Genomic DNA, 9630 nt, shown 5'->3' on the forward strand with positions numbered 1-9630 from the left:
CAGGCATTCATTAGCTCTTTGACCATGATCAAGGCCCTTAAACTCTTGATGCCTCAGTTTCCTTATCTGTTAACTGCAGATAAAAATAACTGCTTTATCATTCAAGGGTATAATTTTAAATGACAACTTATATTATATATTACATGAATGTCAATATTAATGATATAGAAAGAGTATGGGGGGATGGAATATATGCTTAAACTGAGTATAGAAGGCCTTAATTCAAATCTCAGCTTTGTCACTTAATATGTGTGTGATGTTGAAAAATTCATTTAAATTCTCTGGACCTTGGTTTTCTTATCTTCAAAAACAATTTCTATGGGTTCACTCCCAGGACAAGATTTCAACATCATAAATTTGAGAGCCACTATTATGATATCAGCTCATGATAGTTCACCAGCAGCCTTGATTTGGAATGCAAATGGTACCAAACTTACCAATGCTTCTGAGAAGGGGAGAGTGATTAGGGCATTTTCTATCCAGGAAGCACAAAAAGATTCTTTGAGTTCTGGAGAGGAATAAAGAAATGTGTAAGCATTTGCTCTTTGTCCTTCAGCATCAATGGAATGTTCCTCTCTGTGCCCAGGAACACAGAAACAATACACATGTTCGAACTTGAGACTGTGAAAGAGAAACCTCAGGAGGAACCCACTCCCTGTAGTGGTTACTTTGAGAAAGTACTTATAGCCTCTTCTAGCTATTTCATCTCTTAAATAACAGAAATATTCAACCAGGGTAGAGCATTTGCTACTCTGAGACTACCATTCTTGGTTTACCAAAATACCTGTTCACTTGCCACAGTTTAGAAGATTCCTCAATTCCTAGTGGAAGTTTCTGATGGAAATGTATAAATCGACAACCTGGATCCTCAGAAAGTACTCTGATGAAACACAGTTTCACTCAGGACCAGGAAAAGACACACAAGCAAAAGAAATAGCACCATGAGTTCATGTTCAACACTATCGCACACTTTGCAACAGTTCTTCTAGGTCTCCCCAAGGCAATTACTAGCAAGCAATGATGCAAACACACCATGAACTAAACACTTATGAGATGGACTTCCCATTACACTTTTATTCTGTCCAGCCATCCTCATCTGACTGGGATGCATTTTGAACATATTGTCCTTATCTAGAAAGGTTCCATAGGGAACTGGGGAGTTCACTAAACTTTCATTTGCTTTCCTCTTAGCAGGAGGGAAAAAGTCAAGGTGACAGAGATTTAAATTTTGTTCTGAAAATTTTCCATAATGCCATGAATATCTGTTATATACTACTTGCTTTTATTTTTTTAGATTATATAATAAATTCTCTGTGTTGCTGTCTAATCAGACTTCCTCCTAGAGGAAGGAACAAGTAATTTCAAGTAAAAAAATGACATGAATAAACATGAGAAGTAGGAAGGCACAAAATGTTATTTTGGGAATAGTGAAATGGCTGCTGCTAATGTCAATTAATCAAGTAATAAGTGATCACCGAGTATACTATGTTTCAGACCCTGGAGATACAAAGATAGAATAAAAGAAACAGGCTACAGTGATCCCTCACCTATTAGGCAGGAATTATGTTCCAGAGACCCTGGTGATAGGTGAAAATCTGCGAAGTAGTGGTGTTATTTTTATTTTATTATATATATATATATATATATATATACATATATATATATATATATATATGCCCCATACTTATAAAACCTTCCTACTCTCCTATAAACCTTCCCCACACTCTTATTAACTTATAGACACCGAGTCAATCAGCGCCCAGGATACAGAACACAGAGCTTTGGTTGGTCACCTTTCATTACATCAGTCAATAGTGTGCTGTGCACAATCTCACCTTGGCAAACTTGTGCAAGGAGTAGTGGCTTACTGAATTTCCATTGTGTACAGTATGATATTCATCCACAAAATCCCACAATATAGCGAAAAACCAGCAATACAAAATTAGATATACATTTTTAAAAAACCCCAGATACAGTGAAACCCCAAAATGTGAACCACAATATAACAAAGGACAGCTGTATTCCCTCAAAAACACTTCATTCTATGAGCAGAGTGAGGTGTTTATCTACAGATGGGTACAATGGAGAAGGTAAGTAATATATATTAATAAGTAATCTACACTGCACTGGGCAGCTAGTTGATTCAGTGAATAAAGCACTGAACTTGGAATCAGGAAGATTCATCTGAATGTGTTTAAATCCAGACTCAAAAACTTATTAGTTATGTGATTTTAGGAAAATCACTTAAATGTTTTCCTCAGTCTCTCATCTGTAAAATGAACTGGAGAAGGAAATGACAAACCTCTCCAGGATCTCTTAAGAAACCTCCCCAAGGGGACAGCTGGGTAGCTCAGTGGATTGAGAGCCAGGCCTAGAGATGGGAGGCCTTAGGCTCAAATTAGGCATCAGACACTTCCCAGCTGTGTGACCCTGGGCAAGTCACTTAACCTCCATTGCCTACTCTTTACCACTCTTCTGCCTTGGAACCAATTGATTCCAAGATAGAAGATAAGGGTTAAAAAAAAAAAGAAACCTCCCCAAAATGAGATTATATAAAAGTCAGACATGGCTGAAAGAATTCATAAACAGAAATCTACATTAGATAACTTGAGGTGGGAAAGAAATTAGAGAGAAGAAAAATAACTTACTCAGGAAATTGCATTTGAGATGAGCTTTCAAGGAAGCTTAGAATTCTAAAAGGGACAGGGACAGGGAAGGGACAGGAATGGAGGGAATAATCAAGTCAGGATTAACAAAGATTTAAGGGGGGAAAACAGTATTCCCTATGAGGAATAGCAGGAAGGTCACTGTGGCTGAGCAAGTTATGGGAAGGGTATTAATAGGGTTATATAATGGGGTTATTATAAGGGTATAGATAGGTTAGAAAGGTGGGCTGTGGGATATCATGGTGTAAAGTGTAAAATTTTAAATTATATCTTAATAATAAAAATATTATATTTTTAGGAAGTTTATTAAATGATCATTAAAAATCAAGGAATAAGAATGTACAAAATAAAAACCACGTGCCCATGGCTAATTAGCCATTTTCAAAATCCCCACCTTACCAACATCAGCTCTGATGCTACATCATGTCCAAAGAGAGAGGAGGAGCCTCAACGTCCACTCCCTTTATCCTCTGTCTACAGAAAGTATGTAATGACAGGAAGTCAGTGAGCTCTCAGGATATGTAGTTCTTTTTTAGGGTAACAGATTTTAAATTATGCATTCCCCCTGAGAGCCAAGGAAAACTAGTTTCTCCAATGGGTCTTGTAAACATACCAACTTTAAAATTATAATAATTTGAGGGTAAGAGGTAAAGAGAACAAAACCAATAATTGCTAGGCATATTGACAAAAAGCCAGTTAGGGGGTAGTCCCCTTTGGCATAAGAATATACATACAAAACAATGCATTCAACCCCACACAGTTCAAATCACCACATGCCAAAGTTCACTCTGGATCTTCTGGTGTAGCATGTGGAGGTGCTTTCATGGTGCCTTCTCCAGACAGTTCATTTTCTAGATTCAGAGAGGTAGCAAGTTTTTTTTTAACCTTAACCCAAAATTATTCTCAAAATGAATTTAAACTTTGCAATATAAAATAATAATACATACATCCCCCCCTCCCCCGAAGAAGGTGATTGAAAAACACAGGTATCACTTAGGAATGCATGGCTGAGTTATGAGGTATATGAATCAATTGGAAAGAGAAATCAAAATATAAAGAAATCCAAATAAGAAAGATAATTTCTGGATGAAATATAGACTATCAAAGTCTTATGTATACAAATTCCATAACAGGTCCTTGAATCAGGGCCCAATTAAAGTAGTCTGTCCCACAAGTCTGTAGGACAAAATGTAGTAATATTTCACTTGCCCATTTGCAGCCAAGACTACAAGAAGTTACCATAGTATAAGAGAGAAAAAGGACTGATAGGGAAGTGTCTTTCCCCAGTCTGATTTTACCTTCATTCTTAGGGATAGGGGAGCCAGAATGGCCAATTGTTAGGTACTTTCCTATTTTTCACAAGGGGTATAGTTCAAGGAATCCTACATCTTAACATATGTCAAGCGCCACAACCTCGAGTCTCACACTAGGTTCAAGTCCTTGAGCTCTTTGGGTAGAATGTCATCAATCCACATAGGATTGGTTTGGTCTCTTTGACCTTGTGCAGTAGCTTTGTGTTTCCTCGGCACTGTTCAATGGCTCTTTTTTGAATTCCCTTCTCCTGGAATCAGACAGAATCATCAAGCAAAGTCCCATAAATTTTATAGATAAATGGCAGGTTTCCATAGTCTAAAGCTTTGGGGTATGCATTAATATTATAGCAAATATATTTTAAACTTACATTACTGCAAATTCAAAAAAGTTAAAGAAAATCTTCTCAATACTTGTGACATGCTTCAAATACAAAAAGGAGAGAAAAAGAAAAAAATTGAAATAGTATATTGCACATGAAAGCAAAAGCAATAATTAAAGAGCTTTAAAATTCAAAACTATAGCTTATAATCATTGACACATGTTGTCAGCTAAGGAAAGGTAGAATACAAAGGTTTCTCACCAAAAATGAGATCCATTTCCTCCTTATACCTGGCCATGATCCACTGTGAGTGCAAAGCAAATGATTTTCCCAAAGTAATAGTTTTTTTATAAAGAACAATAGAACAACATGTAATGCATATTCAAAAATGCTGAAATCCCCAAAGTTATAATAGCCCACTTAATGACAATAGTAAACAAACCCACTATCATATTTTACATGAGTCTGCTGAATGACATTTAAAGAAGAAAAATAAAAATCCTCAGAAGTTAATGGATTCTTGTCACAAGTTTTTCAAGTGTAGCAATGATATTTTTAAAAAATCTATCACTACCATCATTACAAAAATGTGGCAGGAGTCTAGAAAAATCAAAACCTCTATACTGTTTATATTGGGTCTAAGAATGTCACCAGGAATCTAGAGATCATTCCGGTGAAAGGGTAAAGTGAACTGAGGAATTACAAATGAGAGATGCCCCTCTTTTGGGAGCTATCCAGTGATATCATGCCCTGGGATCAACTTCCTAGCTCCTTTGGTTTGAAATTGTAATGTTCCTTTGGGAGGTGGGGATTATAATTGTACTTCACTTCAACTACTAAAATGGATCTTACCTCTTGTTAAAAATAACTCATGAGGCAGTCAAAATGCTCAGACGGAGTTGAGGAAAAAATCTAAAATTCATTTTGAAGACCCTTTAAATCAATTTGGGATATTTAGCTCATTAAATTTTCCAAAGATTGTTATACAATTGTAACCAGTTTTTTATGAAGTCCATCCATCCTCTATGTGACAATTAACAAAGCCAAAATAGAAAAAAAAATTTTTTAATGGGCTTATACAAGGAAATTTTGTTCAGTATAGAAAGGCAGCAGAATATAACAGAAGTTAAAACCCAGCACATTAAATTGATTCAGTGTAACAGAATAGTATTGAATACATTAATATATGAATTTAAAACCACAAAATTAAATCTTAAATCAGACAATCAGCAAAATACAACAAAATAAAGAGACTTTCATAAAAAAATGCAGTCTGAAAAGGCTTAAAATTTTAACCTCCAGTCTCTTTAAAGTTCTTTTCTCTATCTGTTGAGATTCCTTTTATCAGTGCTTTTGGATCTCACATAGTGAGGGACAACTTGGGTTTTAGGAATCTCAAACTGGGCCATCCCAAATGGCAAAGAGTTGTAGAGAGATGAATTTCTCCCCTGAATCTCAGGTAAGAGAAGTAAAAGGATCAGTGCACTTACAAATAGTAGAAATTGTTTGAAATAGGCAAGGTACTGCTCTTTCATCTCTTCCCCCTTTCCCCCTAGGTCTTCAGCCATGTGGAGACTACTTGTTACCTAAGGAAGAAGAAACCCCAGTTGTTGTTTTTTTTTTTTACCATCTTCCCTGAGGAGCAGCTCCAAAGACTCTTAGCTTCTCAGTGGCAGCAATCAGCAATAGCGATAGGGGTCGGGGTCTGCTCGGAGGCCAATTTTAGGAGCAGAGCCAGAGATCATCAGGAGGATTTCTGGAGGCCGGGGCTGGGGCCTGATGGGATGAGCAATTGAGATTGGGGGCTGGAGGAAGCAATATCAGCAATGCCAGAGTCAGCAGCAAGGAATTGAGGAACATGGACTCAACCAGATGGGCAAGAGTCCTCAAACTGAAAATATCCAGGCCCATAGGGAGGATGACTAGGAAAAAAGCAGGGAAAGAAAAAGGCAGCAGCTCCAAAGAGAGGGTGGGGTGGGTGGATGGGGTGGGTAAAAAGCCTTGATAGGAGAAATGTGACTTTAAAAAAATTATCTAAGCTATCTTAAAAAAAATTTTTGAGAGTTTTTCTCTTGTCCCTTCTGGACTGTAAAATTTAAATTATATCTTCATAATAAAAATATTTTATTTTTTAGGAGGTTTATTAAATGATCATCAGAAGTCAAAGAATAAAGAGTATACAAAATAAATCCACATGCCTATGACTAGTTAGCCTTTTTCAAAATTCCCACCTTACCACCATCAACTCTGATCCTACATCATGTCCAAAGGGGAGGAAGAGCCTCAACCCCACTCCCTTTATCCTCTGTCAACAGGACGTATGTAATGAAATGAAGTCAGTGGACTCTCGGGATATGTAGTTCTTTTTTAGGGTAATAGGAATTCAATTATACATTAGCAATCCTGTGTTCTTAAAGCCTATGCCAATGAAGGACAAGGTCTATAATAATAATAAGTATTATTATTTTCATTGTGGTTAGTATTTCTATAGTGCTTTCAGGTATGCAAAGCATAGTACAAATATTGTCTAATGTTATCTTCACAACAACTGTGAAGGGGGGTGTTTATGTGCTATGATTATCTCATTTTATGGATAAGGAAACTGAAGCTAATGAAGATTAAGTGATTTACCCACGATCACATAACATATAAATGTTCTAATTTGAATCCAGGTCTTTATGACTCCAAGTCCAAAGCTCCATCCACTGTGCTACTAGCTAACTCTCAATCAAGGAGTTTCTATGAAGCTTGAAATGCTTTGGATATGAGTAGGAAATAGCTTTAATTTCTCATATAAACACCATTCTAGCTGGGTTCTGAGATGGATAATTACTACAAGACTAGTAATAGGCACTTTTTTTTTCTCCTATAGCAACTCATGAAGAACTTATGTTAAGATGTAGAATGCTAAAGTTATCAACTTGGTCTGAACAAGGAATATTCTTGTGGAAGGAATCACAATTGTATGATGTATTGGAATAAAGTGACTAGACCCCTCTGTTGGAGAAAAGCACACCTGAGAAGGAAGAATAGGACATAAATGTGCAAAAGTAGAAGGGGGTCAGGTTTGGTAGTACCCTGAATGCCAGATTAAGGAACTTCACATTGATCCTTTTGAGAAGTAAAAACCAAAACAACAACAACAACAACCAAAAAAAAAAAACCTCAGTATTTTTCCTTCTCTACAGGGAAGAGATGTGATATAATGGTATATTGGAAAGTAAATCTGGCAATGATGTAGAAAAGGAGCAGAATAAGACCAGACAGGATACAGCTGCTTAGTTAGGATATTATTGCAATAATCAAGGTTCAGGATAATGAGACTGTTCTAGAAGCCTGATTAAATTCTGTGTATAGATCTTTTTAGGTGCCTAGCTCTATCAGTTGGACAAATAATTTCCACTTGTTCAGTTATGAGGTTTTATCAACACCTGCCACCCTTTACAGAACCTGTTTCTACATTCTGGCATATTGAGTAGTATATTGTGTGTACACATTCCTTCTTCTACTCAACCTCTCATTTGCCCCTCAAGTGTAGATTCTGCAACTTTGCTGGTCTCAGATTCAATCAAGTTTCATTTAAAGAAACAACAACAACAAAAAGAACATTCTCAGTCTTTGCTGTTGGGGAAAATGTCCTTATTCAGCATAAGATAATGCACGGTTGCCCTGTTAACTCAGCCTTGCAGAAAACACTCCTGTCAGTTGGCATGAGCTTCACTCCTTTCACCTCCGGCAGGTGGTAAAGGCATTTTGCAAAGGAAGATTCCAAATTGGGTTAAGTACCCAAATAGGCAAATGGCTTTGCTCTCCAGGGTGAGGAATTACATTGATGCTAACCTTTACAAACCCTGGTTCTGTGCCACCAAACAAGGAAGCCATCAGGAAAACTGTAATGTAGAAGAAACTTGTCTTTTGCACCCTCCCAACTTCCCCTATTGTGTCATTCTCTTGCCCTTCTGATTCTTGGGTCTCAGTGATTATACCCAGTGTCTCCTTCTCAGCTATTTGATGCCAGCTAAGCACTTAACTTTGGTGATAAGATAGGGCTTAAGGTGTCTTCCCTGGAGGGATACTCCAGAAAAACCAAAGCCTATAAAACTTAAAGATATGGATCAAACTCTTTTCTAGGCTATGTCTCTTAAATTAACTCACATAGGTGAGTACCTAATCTATTCATAAATCTGTGGCTGACATCAATAAGAATAAGAATAGCCAACATTTATTTATATATCACCAACTATAAATCAGTATCACTGCTAAGTGTTTTACAAATATTATCTCATTTGAACCACACAACAACCTTGGGAGATGCCATTATTATACCCCACCCCACCCCCAATTTAATAGTTGAGGAAACTGAGGCAAACAGAACTTAATTGATTTACCCAATCTCAGGGCTTTTAAGTGGCTGAGGTCAGATATTCCTGACTCCACATCAAGAGCTGAAACTACTCTGCCTCCAATCCTAATTATTATAGACACCAAATTTTAGGTTTGTTTTGCATTCATTCCACCAAGGCACTGACACCAAGAGAATCAGCTAATTAATTTGGTATGTGAATGCTGATGTTACCTGTAGATTCCCAGCAATCATGGAGACCTCTGAAAATAACCTTCTACATACAGACCCACAATAAAGAGGAGGTAATTCTATGGTTTCAAGAGAGAAAGAGCTACCTTTAAAGGAAGTCTTTTTTGACTTCTTAAAAAACAGAAGTTTATACTGATAATCAAGAGTGACCCAAGATTCTTTCTTATTCAAGAATATGGTCACCCAAAATTCAAAGATTTAGAAGCAGGAGATTCTTTCTTCATTTTACAAATGATAGAATTAAAAAGAGGAAGTGATTTGCCTAAGATCATATGGTTTTTTTAATGAAAGAGGTAGAATTTGAACCCATGGTCTCTGATTCACAATCTTGCTTGTTTTTCCCAATGACTTCTATGACATTATATATACACTACATTATTCCTACATTCTTGTTAATTCCTCTCAGCTATCCAGCTTTCATGGATCTCCCTCTCTAACACACTGCTACAGCAATTATGGCCTGTTGACATAACTTAGCACTTAATCATATTCTGCCTTATGTATTTTACTATTATTTCATAAGATAACCTGGTCTCTCCGATTAGATTACAAATGCCTGGAAAATATAAACAATCTGTCTCTCTCATATAGCACCTAGCAATGGAGTCAATCACAAAATAGGTGACTATTGTTTTCTTATCCCCTTTCCCCCATGTTTGCTGCTATTCAGTTTTGTTTTGTTTTAACTGAGGAAATTCTTAGAAGTCTAAAACAGAGAGCTGATGGCAGAATGATGT

At 36.7% G+C, this 9630-nt stretch overlaps 1 pseudogene; it reads left to right on the top strand.

Moving 5' to 3' along the window:
- The first annotated feature begins 348 nt into the window (after nt 1-348).
- LOC100617341 (WD repeat domain phosphoinositide-interacting protein 2-like) lies at nt 349-884 on the top strand (annotated as a pseudogene).
- The last annotated feature ends 8746 nt before the right edge of the window (nt 885-9630 follow it).

This window comes from Monodelphis domestica, chromosome 3 (assembly GCF_027887165.1).
Source record: "Monodelphis domestica isolate mMonDom1 chromosome 3, mMonDom1.pri, whole genome shotgun sequence".
Classification (NCBI taxonomy): domain Eukaryota; kingdom Metazoa; phylum Chordata; class Mammalia; order Didelphimorphia; family Didelphidae; genus Monodelphis; species Monodelphis domestica.